The 9,795-nt window shown below is 47.9% G+C and overlaps 1 pseudogene; it reads right to left on the bottom strand.

The window, feature by feature from the left end:
• Window positions 1-3,655: 3,655 nt before the first annotated feature.
• The window catches only part of LOC123058725 (uncharacterized), a 26,781-nt pseudogene continuing 20,641 nt past the window's right edge, over window positions 3,656-9,795 (bottom strand).

The raw sequence follows: 9,795 nt of genomic DNA, 5'->3' as shown, positions 1-9,795 counted from the left end.
CCTAGCTATGGTGGTGGCTAGTCCTATTTATAGAAGCCCTGGTCCTCTTACCAAATATTGAGCGGGAAGGGATCCCACAACAGCCAATTTGAAGGGGGACAACTAGTACAAGCTATCTTGACAAAAGTAGTCTTTGCCTACCAAAGGCTCTGGTGGTGACGCCGTCTTGGGCTCCACGGTGACCTCCGTCCTGCCGTCCTGCTAGTCTTGGTCTTGTTGCACTGATATGGAAACCTTTTCCTGATGCCTTGGAACTCCTCGCCTGCGTTTGCCTCCTTAACAGCAAAGAGGAAACGAGGACACTGTGCACGCTGGCGCCCGCCTGGCCCCGCCTAGTCTTGATCGTCATGGCTAGGGCTGGAATTCGAGTCGAGTCGAGCCAGCTCATCTCGACTCGCTAGAGCTCGTTTCTTTAACGAGCTAGCTCGACTTGACTCATTATTATAACGAGCTCAAATCCAAGATTGGCTCGAATCATATAACTTGCGAGCTAGCTCATTTAGCTTGTTAGGCTCGTTAAATATATGAACATAAAACCCTCAAATATTATATATCAGAAAACAATAGTAATTTCCTTGTAACGCATGAGTCTGCTAGGAGGCTAGGCCTTTAATGGCTAGGCCATGTGTTGTGCGCCTGGGACATAGCGTGCTGAGTGGCTAATATCTTTTTGTATTGGGAGTGGCTGATCTATTGTGCCGAGCCTAACGAGTTACACGAGTACTCGTGAGATTGGCTCGTTTAACCTGGTCTATAAATGATCTTAAACTAAAGCTTGGCTCGACTCATTATTCTTTGAGTTCAAGTCGATTCGAGCCGAGTCACGAGCTACTCGTTTAGCTCACAAGCTTCGAGCTTTTTTTCCAGCCCTAGTCAAGGCTTGCATCATTGGAACCTCGCGAGGTTCGCCTTGCCTTGATTTCTCCGCCCCTCGCGAGCCAGCCCGGTGAGGCCGCCCCTGAGGAGGTCTTGCGTCGTCCGCCTCGCGAGGCTTGGCCCCTCGCGAGGGTCTTGAATGTTTGTTAGTGAAGATGGGCCGTATAGGGCCGCTGGAGGAGCCATGCTGCGGGCTGCAGGCAGGCAAGTCTGGGGACCCCCGTTCCCAGAACACCGACAATCGTGATTGATATGAAAGAAGGTAATATTAAATTTCAATTACCACTAAGGAAGGGTATGGAACACTTCACTAGAACAATAATTAAGCCACCATATGAATCAATCATGAGGGCATCCTATGGATCTAGAAATAAAGATGACAATACTTAGATCTTTGCATTATGCCTGACTAGGGACATAAAACGATGGCGCTTGTTGGGAGGCAACGCAATGAATACATTTTTTTATTTTTTTGCTTTTTGTTCTTGAGTGTTTGCACAATTATGCTACTGTTATGATTATGTTTTTCATGTTTTAATTAGTATTTGTGCCAAGCAAAGCCTCTGGGATCATGTTGGGTGAGAGTTGATTTGATCTTGTTGGAAAACAGAAACTTTTGCGTCCAGAAAAATAAATTTAGTTTTTAACAGGAGCGCGATAAAATCTTGATTTTTTGTACACAAGATTTTTATACAAATTTCCCGCGTTGTACTAATTTTCTAGAATTTTTGGAGTTACAGAAGTATTCGAAGTTTTCAGATTACTAAAGACTATTTTGTTTTTCGCAAATTCTATTTTCTTTACGTTGTGTGCTTATTTCGATGAATCTATGGTTTGTATTAGAGGGTATAAGCTATAGCAAAGTTGGAATACAGTAGATATAATGCAACAAAAAAATATGAATGAGTTTCCAACAGTACTTAGAGTAGCGATTTGCTTTGTTATACTAACGTATCTCACAAAGGTTTTAAAATTCTGCTACATTCCCCAACACGTACCCCGCATCGTCCTCAATCGGGCGACACGAGGGAACCTAATCTCCACCCGCTGGTGGCCCCTCCCTCACCTCCTTCCCTACCCTTGCTGCCGCCCGAGGAGGTCGTCCTTAGTTTTTCCTTCCTTTTTTCTCTCGCCCTTGCTCATTCTCATATCCCTACATTCGTTGTTGATCTGATTTGATCTGCCGAGACAACATGGCCAAGATCGTGGCACCGATCACGACGTGCACAACGGCGTTCGGTCACAATCTAGCGAGGCGTGCTCCCCTCCAGCTCCGGTCGTACACAGTGAGGCGAGGGGCGTGATGCCATCCATGGCTGCCCCCTGATGTTCCTTGTCTAGTACCGTTGTCTGGCCATTACCCGAGATCTTCGGCGTTGCGCACGGATCAACGTGACGAGGTACAAGCAGCTGCGCCACCACATCGCATTACCCACCTCATCTGCCAAGGATTAACGGAGGTGGGTATTTCAAGATGGGTCGAAGGCCAGAGTTTCTACACACTTATACTGTGTGAGACTTCTTGGTAATGGCGGTGATGTAACAAGAAGACTTAATGGGAGATTTCGGAAGAAGTTTGCATGTGAGACGATTGGAGTTTTGCAGCAGTAATCTCGACGAATGTGGCGGTGACACTGGCAGACTTCGTTCTTGGCGGTCTCAGTTTCCGAGGTGAAAACCCTAGGTCTTTTACCTGGCAATGGCGGCTTCCTAGTCATTTCCTTGTGGAATGCATTGTTTGGAAATTTGACATTCTCCGGGATGAAAACACAGGATCTGACTATGATGGTTAGACCGAACGACGATGGTGTTTGTGCGCTATAACCTTTCTAAGGGCAATAATGCTACACCTATGTGATGATTTACGAAACCTTACGTAATCCACTTCACCCTAACTAAACCGCCCCCTGAATTTCTGGGTGGGCCCGTGTCCCCAAATAAGGCCCAATAGAAAACTACCACGTCGGATCCTACGTAAGATACGTAACAATCGTTACGTAAGTGTAGCATCTCTCTTTCGAAGGTGTCGTTTTTTAAGAATCTTTTTCGGAGTCTAGGTGTTGCCACCATTGGTGGTGCTCTTGCTGCTGCAAGCCTCTCTTTCTTTCGACGGGACCTTTGTTTTCCTTTTTCTTCTTTTATATTTTGGTTGTGTGCACCCGTGATGTCTAGACTTGCTTTGAATATTATATTATTGAAGAGGCCGGGTGTAATTGACATCATTTTGGTATTAATATATTCCGTTGTCGAAAAAATTGAAAATGACGCACACAACTAGAATATACTATAACCAAACTTATAATCAACAGTATCGAACTGTATCAACATTAAACAGTACCGAACTATGGCGAATGTTCCTCGAAATCCCACGATGTGGACACAGGCGGTGGACCCAAACTGCATGCTAGCTACAGGCATACAGCTCAATTCTCACAAGTTGAATTCATCAACATCAAGTTTCATCACGAAAGTAAAGTTTTCATCACTAAAGTAAAGCAGGACACCCTAGCTAGCTAGCTACTTACGAGCTAGTCACAGACTATGAGTCGCCGTTTAAGCCGTGCGTCTGAACAAAGATCTGTATCTGAACTCACTGCATATTACGACTAACTTTCACACGGAGATGCACGTCCCTTCCATGTGACTAATCACTAATTACTGTATGTTTTGCTTGTACCACTCACTGCTCGCTTGTACTCTGGCCATGCTGACGCTGTGTCCATGAACCGGCCGGCGACACCGTTGGGCGCCGTGGCTGATTGGCTGCGCTGCAGCTGCGTCAACGTGGAGAAAATAGCGGGCTGCTCCAGAGAAAAATCTCCGCCATCGTCATCGCGTCCAGGCTCAGTGAGTGTCCACCGCGGGACGGCATGTACGCCGCCGGATCAATCGAGCTCGCTTCTATGGGCGGCGGCGGCGGCGGCGGCAAGGACGACAACGACCATGGAGCTGCGGGTGCCTCGACCGGACGAAATGGCGAACCGCACGAGAAATACATCTCGTCCATCATCGTCTCGTCGAGGCACATGCTCAAGTCCAGCAGGCTCGGCGACTGTCCGCCACCCGTGTCGTACGACGCCGGATCGCTCGGGCTCGCTTCCACGGGAGGCGGCGACTGCAAGGGCGACAACGACGGAGCAGCAGGGGCAGCTCCGCCGATGACCGTGCTGAAGGTCGAGGTCATGATTCTGTCCTCTAACTCGCCGTTCCCGCCGACGTGGAGGTGGCGGCGTGCATGATCAAAGTCGGCGCCGTTCCTTGTCGTAGTGCTCGTCGCGGGTACATTTGCATTGGTGATGTTCACGTTGGGAAACGCTTGGTGGCATGTGTGCTCGTTCAGGTAAATGACCTTGTACAATGGAGGACTGCCGATGCTGCTATCCTGCTGCTGCACCTGCTTCTTCGCCCTGCAGCCGCGCTCATGGCTATGCATGCATCGGAAGTACAACCTGCATTGCATACAGGTAGAGAGTCGGTCGATCAGCTGGGCCACGCAAAGAACGTACGGGTACACGAATGTGAGGAACTGACGACGAGGATGTAATTATTGCCTGGTCCCAATCAAAATTATTGTACTGTATCTACATGTACCATCCTTTTTTGGACACCGGTACGCTGTTCACGAGCTTAATTAGCTATCTTGACGTTTTTGGCAAGTCGTTGGCATGGCCCATGCATGTCATTAGTTCCTGGAAGCGATTCATGCAACTTGCTCGCTGAGTTTAGATTCCATTGTACTCACTCAGATTGGCAGACTAGCAAATTCATTACTCTGAGGTGGCTTGGGCACCATGTTGCAGCTCCTAGGACGTAGGTGGCCAGTCTAGCTAGCGGGCGAGGCCGAAAATAAGGCACATGCATGCATGTTCATTTGCTACATATACTTATTCCGGGTAAGCAAATCCATCGCAAAAAGGAAGCGTTTTTTGTGTCTTGATTTCCCATGTACCTTTTGTTGGTTGACAGCTTATTGACTATGAAGTCATTACTGAATATGCCCACTGGTGGAAAAATGGCCTTTGGTCGCGGTTCGCAACTGTCATTAGTCGCGGTTGCGCAACCGCGACCAAATAGGCGCGACTAAAGTCCCCCACCTTTAGTCGCGGTTGCTTAAGAACCGCGACTAAAGGCCCGTCCACATGGGCGCCAGGCGGCCGTCGGGGCGGAGGACCTTTAGTCGCGGTTCTTCTGGCCAACCGCGACTAAAGGCCGCCGCAGGTTTAGGGTTTTAGCCCCCCCCCCCTAAACCTGTTTTCTGTTAATTTTTATTGTTTTATTTCTTTTGTGCTTTATTTTAATTTTGAAGGAGTTTCACATATTCTACGGTACTACATACATGGAATGTACAATTTCAAACAAATTTGAAATTAGAACCAAAAAGAATTCAAGAGGAATATACAATATATATTCAATATCATCGGATGACCATATACAATTTTGAACAAGTTTCCATACATAATTTAATGCATATAAAGTTCTACGTCCTCGTAATGGTGTTCTCCTTTAGGATGGAGGACTTCCCTCCTGAACCATCCAGCTAGTTCCTCTTGAAGTGGTCGGAAGCGAGCTTATGGACTAAGCATCATCCGGAGGTTATTTCTCTGAGCATTGGTATCACTCGGAACCCGCTCAGAGGTGTATCTCCGGGTCATCTCACAGACATAGTATGCACATAGATTGGTCCCCGCTGGCTGAATATCCTCACCATTCTTAGCCTTTGACCTTTTGAATTCTAGCTCTTTTTTGAATTCACCGACCTTTGTATCTACGAACCGTCTCCAAACCCTACGAGGCAAAGAAAATTAAATGAACAAGAGAGTTATTAGTTACTTGATATTAGGAAATGAACGAAATAGGCCGATCGATATAGAGCGCAAATGAATGAAAATAATTACTTCTGCAACATTCTTCTCATGTCGCCCCAAAGCTTTGGATCCTTATTCAGAGAGTCGTGGACGAGACATTCTGAGGTGTCAACTTTAACTACTAGCAGAATCCAGTGGAACCTGCGGACACGATACATGCACAGTACGTCATGCATAACTCATCGATTAGCCGGCCACATACCATGCATGGAGTAAACAAAAGAGAATGTGCTCAAGACAGAAACACTCACCCAAAATGGTAAGGAAATAGAATATCACTTTTGAGTTCCTGCTTTGTAAGAAACTGCCACAGGTCTGCCTCCATGTCGGCGGGGTGATGCTCCAACACATATCCATTAACGATGTGTGGGTCAATGAACCCAACATCATGGATGTTCCTTACTCTGCATTCCTTAATCTTCATTCTGCATGTATAATAGCGGACACAACAATATAGTTAGGACATATATATAGTGCAGGCAATATGAACGAGATGGGGTAGAAATAAATCACTTACAGAACGTAGCAACTGATGATAGATTTGTCGAGCTCGCGCAGATTGAAAAGCTGGAACAATTCACTCAGATGAATTTGTACATAGTAATGTTTGAAGTGATGCTCATATCTAACTTTCGCATAAATATATTCTTTGACGTTTTTATTTTTTATGTAACCCTTGTACCATTTCAGCAGACCTTTCATTTGTGGAGGTAGATCCTCTTCCTGCGCAGGCTCGACGAGAGGCCCATTCTTCACATATGTAATTACTACCTCCTTCACTGGCGCCTCATCAAGGCCTAACAGTTCACGAAGAGTAATACCTAAGTTGGCCGCTTGTTCTCTGGCACTCGTTACAGTCAATCCATGTGCTGCTGCAGCTGCTATGATATCGGGGTCATCCGGACCGGCGGCTTTCACTATAAGCGGGGCAATCGATTGTTTACTTTGTTCCCCGAGCTGGGCAACTCGTTTCCCGCTTTTTTTACTTTCTAATTCCGTTTTCTCGGCCTCCTCCAAGGCTTTGTTCTCCTGGTTCTCCGCCCGCTCTTTCTTCTCCTTCAACATGAGTGCCTGCCTACGAAGTTCACGTGCATAGTCGTCAGGAAGATTCTTCGCGGCTTGGGACGGTGTGCTCAAAAATGACTTAGCCCACTTCTTTTGCTCATCAGAAAATACTGGCTTGGGCTCGGGCTCTCTTTTCTTCTTGCAGTCCGCCTTCCATTTCTCATGATCAGCAGCCGCGGCCGCGGCAGTTTCCTTGGCACTACGTTCCCAAGGCCTTGTGGGGAGAGGCTTCAGTGATGGGTCCGGTACCTTTGTGGTCTTAGGTACATAAGGGTCCGGGTTAATAATCCAGGACTGCTTCTGCTTCTTTGCCGGAGGTGGATTGGGGGGCGGCGTCTGATCACCCATCGGACGAGGACTGGGGGGCGGCGTCTGATCACCCGCCGGACGTTGTGGACTGGGGGGCGTCGGCTAACGTGACGGAGGTGTAGGTGAACCGCCACCACCGTAGGGGGGTGGACTTGTTGTCCTTGGCGCCTCGCCTGGAAACTTGATAAACTTCTTTTGCCATAGAATGAAATGGCGCTTGACATCTCCAAGTCTTTTCTCCCCTTCAGGTGTAGCAATGTCAATCTCCAGGTCCTCAAACCCTTGGACTATGTCCTCCACCGTGACACGAGCATAGCCATCTTGAATGGGGTTGTTGTGGTGGAGTGCTCCAGGTAAACATGGTAAAGCACTGCCGATGGCTACCTTCATGGACATGTTCCCGATAGGATAATACAGATGACATTCTTTCATCTCCTTTATATCGTCCACGGGGTAGCGAGGAGGCTCCGGTGCAGTAATTTCGACCACCAGAGGCTCTGGTGCAGTAATTTCGACCACCAGAGGCTCCGGTGCAGTAATTTCGATCGTCGGTGCATCTGCACCAGCCGGTGGGGCCTCCGTGGAAGCCACACTGCTTCTCCGCTGCTGGCTTCTGAGATCCGCTGGATGATCTTCATGCTGCGCCCGAGCTGCATCTCTTTCGGCTACTAGTACACTCACGGTTTTCTTCATCACATCCATTTCCGATGCCAACCGCGCCACAACATCTGCTTCCCGATCCATCTTTCTCTTCCGGCTTCTGTAACCGTACGGGTCATCGTTCTGGGGGAACCCTATTTTCCACGGAATGTGCCCCATGCCTCGTACACGTCCTCCGTGTTCAGGATTCCCGAGGGCTTTTGTCAGCGCGTCGTTCTCTCTGTTGAACTTGATCTTCCCCTCTTGAGCATCCCTCATTGCGTCAATAAGGGCTTGGGTGGGTTTAATTATTTTGCCCCGGTAAACACACTCCCCTGTCTCCGGGTTCAGTGTTCCCCCATGCCCGTACCACCAGCTTTTGGCCCTTGGGTCCCATCCCTCCGTACCTGGACGGATTCCTCGCGCCCTCAGCTCGTTCTCCATCTTCTCCCACCTAGGCTCCCAAAGGCGATACCCTCCTGGCCCCATAATATGATTGTACTCCTTCTTAGCCGCATTTTCCTTATTTTTTTTCGATATTTGAATGAACTGCTCCGATTTCTTTTGCTTCACAAATTCTGGCCAATCATGTTTCAGTTTCTCATATTGTCCTTTGAAATCCGGAGTCTTGTTCTGCTTGACAAAGTCATGGGCTAGATTTTGCTTGAAATTCCGGAATGCGTCGGCCATCTTATGAAGAGCGAACTGTTTGACTAGCCTCCTCCTCTCCTTGTTTTCCTCAATCTTGTTACCCTCCTCATCGAATTTGTTGTATTTCGGAGGTAGAACGAAATGTTCCATAAGCTTCTTGAAGCAATCTTTTTTTGTTCTCTTATCGACAAAAGTGAAACCAGCAATTCGTGCCTTCTTTGGCTTATTCCACTCCTGGACGGTGATCGAGACGTTGTCTCTAACAATGGCTCCGCATTGGTTGACAAACTTGGTGGCGTTCTTGCGGGGCTCCAGCGGCCTGCCGGTTGCACTATTGACAACCTCGATGGTGCATGTTTCTCCTTGTTTCATCGTCTTGGTTGCGCCACGCTTTGACGACGTACTCGATTGTTTCGACGATCCGGCCGAGGGCTAAAATAAGAAAGAGAGTCGCGCGCGTTAGTACACACATATTTATTCAAATCAGTTAGTTTGTATCACCAGAGGCTCAATGTATATATATACCTCGGCGCCGGAGGTGGTTGCTACTTCCATTTGAAGATCGTCGTTTATCGACGTTTGTTCGACATCATCTTGCTGACGGCGCCCTTCATCTTCACCGTCAAGGTTCAGATAAGAAGAGATATCATCTTCTTCTTGTCCGGTCGGCACATATAGAATATCGCCGTTTATGATGCCGAACATATGTGCTTCACCGTCCGGATCATAGTTGTCCATAATCGGGTCAGCTCTATCGTCCGCCATTATGTCAGTCCTGAAAACATGTAGTAAAAACAAATTAATTAAGTGAAGAAGGGGGGCGGTGGCGGTGGCGGTGGCGAAAGGGCGGTGGCAAAAGGAGGGGGCGAGGAAGGGGTGGGAGAGGGTGTCGCGGTAGAGCGCGAGACGGGGCGGCAGACGACGGCGTCACGGAGAGGGAGGCGAGGACAACACACATGTATAACCCTCGCCGCCCCCTCTCGATCCCTAAAAAAACACCGCGCGCATCGTCGCCCCCCTCGCCGCCCCCTCTCCGTATATACGTTTTTTTTGTTAATTATCAAATTTTACGGTTATTTGTTAAGTTATACGTTTTTTTGTTAATTTATTTTACGGTTATACGTTTTTTGTTAAGTTATTTTACCGTTTTTGTTAAGTTATTTTACGGTTATACGGTTATCAAATTTTACGGTTATACGTTTTTTGTTAAGTTATTTTACCGCTTTTGTTAAACTAATTAACTAGTTAAAATTAAAAAGAACAAAAAAAAATTCTCTCTCTCTCTCCACGATCTCGCTCTCTGTAGAGAGGCGCGCGCGTGCGCGCGCGGCAGCGAGGCCGGCCGGCGGCGTTGAGGGCGGGCGAGAGGCGGCGCGGTGGGCGAGGGAGG

This window comes from Triticum aestivum, chromosome 3A (genome assembly GCF_018294505.1).
Source record: "Triticum aestivum cultivar Chinese Spring chromosome 3A, IWGSC CS RefSeq v2.1, whole genome shotgun sequence".
Taxonomy (NCBI): domain Eukaryota; kingdom Viridiplantae; phylum Streptophyta; class Magnoliopsida; order Poales; family Poaceae; genus Triticum; species Triticum aestivum.
This window is presented reverse-complemented; position numbering and strand designations above follow the sequence as displayed.